The sequence below is a fragment of the Triticum aestivum genome, chromosome 5B (genome assembly GCF_018294505.1).
Source record: "Triticum aestivum cultivar Chinese Spring chromosome 5B, IWGSC CS RefSeq v2.1, whole genome shotgun sequence".
Classification (NCBI taxonomy): Eukaryota; Viridiplantae; Streptophyta; class Magnoliopsida; order Poales; family Poaceae; genus Triticum; species Triticum aestivum.
The window spans coordinates 639,914,019-639,915,432 of NC_057807.1; the positions used below are offsets into that span (position 1 = coordinate 639,914,019).

Below are 1,414 nucleotides of genomic sequence, written 5' to 3' on the forward strand. Positions count from 1 at the left end.
GGCATGTCTATGCCGACGGCCTAGCCGTCGGCATAGTTCTAAACTAAGCCGACGGCCAGGCCGTCGGCATAGGCAAGCCCCAGGAGCAACGGCTTCTTGCCACGTGGCACATCTATGCCGACGGCCTGGCCGTCGGCATAGTTCTAAACTAAGCCGCCGGCTAGGCCGTCGGCATAGATGTGCCACGTGGCGAGAAGCCGTTGGTCAGCAGTTGACAGCAGCCGCCGTTAGGCGATGGCGTTGCCGACAGACAGGGCCGTCGGCATAGATGTACGGCCACCGTCAGGATAGGGTCTATGCCGACGGCCTTTCTATGCCGACGGTCATCCTGGCTACGCCGACGGATATGTTGCCGATGGTCCTATGCCGACGGCCGCCGTCGGCATAGGCCTGTCCCGACGGCTAGTCAGGGCTATGCCGACGGCCCTGGCCGTCGGCATAGAGTGCAATTTCGGTAGTGGCCCTCGGGTAGAACCACAGGATGTTGTTCTGCACCACGCTCGAGTACGACGCCACACATGCCTTGTTGTTCTTGTGCACCTGCATCGCGCAATCCATTTCCATTTTGGTTTTCGTTTTGGTTTTGTGATCGACCGGAGGAGGAAGAAAGAGACGGGGTTAATGGTGATTACAGGGGGCCGAGGGCGGGGGCCTGTGGGATGAACTGGCAGGAGCCGCGGCCGTCGAAGCACCAGCCGTGGTAGACGCACTAGAGGCGGCCCTTGTCGTCGATGCGGCCCTCGAAGAGCGGCGCCAGGCGGTGCGGGCAGGCATCGTCGAACACGCGCCACTCGTCGACGGTGCGGTCGTACCAGGCCACCACGCGGAGGCCCAGCACCGTCTTGCCGTGCGGCGTGCGGGGGTCCAGGTCGCATACGAGGGCCAGCGGGTACCACTGGTCCAGCCAGTCAAACTGCCCCTCCTCCTTCTCCTTCTCCTCGCCACCGAACGGCGACGGCGCCGAGTGCGCCTCCGCCGCGACGGCCGAGACCGGCGCCGACAGCCACGCGCGCTGCCGCCACCGTCGCGGGGCCGGTGCCGCCGCTCTGGCGCTGCTGGTGGCCGGGGCGGCGGCGCGGCGCGGGAGTGGGAGCAACGGGCACGCGCGGGGGGCGAGGAGGATGGAGAGGGAATTCATCCTTGTATCCCGCGGGCGGTAGGGGAAGGACCTCTTGCTGGAATTTTTGTCTATTTGGGCCTAGTCCAATAGCAGTTTCAGAAATTCCTAATAAATCCTAGGCCCATGCAGCCCATTCGTGCAAGGCAAGAGGTGGAACTAAAACTTTAGTCCCACCTTGCTAGTTTAGAGGGAGTTGGACCTCTTTATAAGGGAGGCTCCTTCCTCACTTTTATGAGCATGAGAACAAGAGGGATATCCACGCGCGCTCCTCCTCTGCCCGTCGCGGGTTGCGGG

The 1,414-nt window shown here is 63.1% G+C and overlaps 1 pseudogene; it reads right to left on the reverse strand.

Annotated features, from left to right (window-relative positions):
- Window positions 1-1,138, reverse strand: part of LOC123117322 (protochlorophyllide-dependent translocon component 52, chloroplastic-like) — an 86,741-nt pseudogene extending 85,603 nt beyond the window's left edge.
- Window positions 1,139-1,414: the final 276 nt, after the last annotated feature.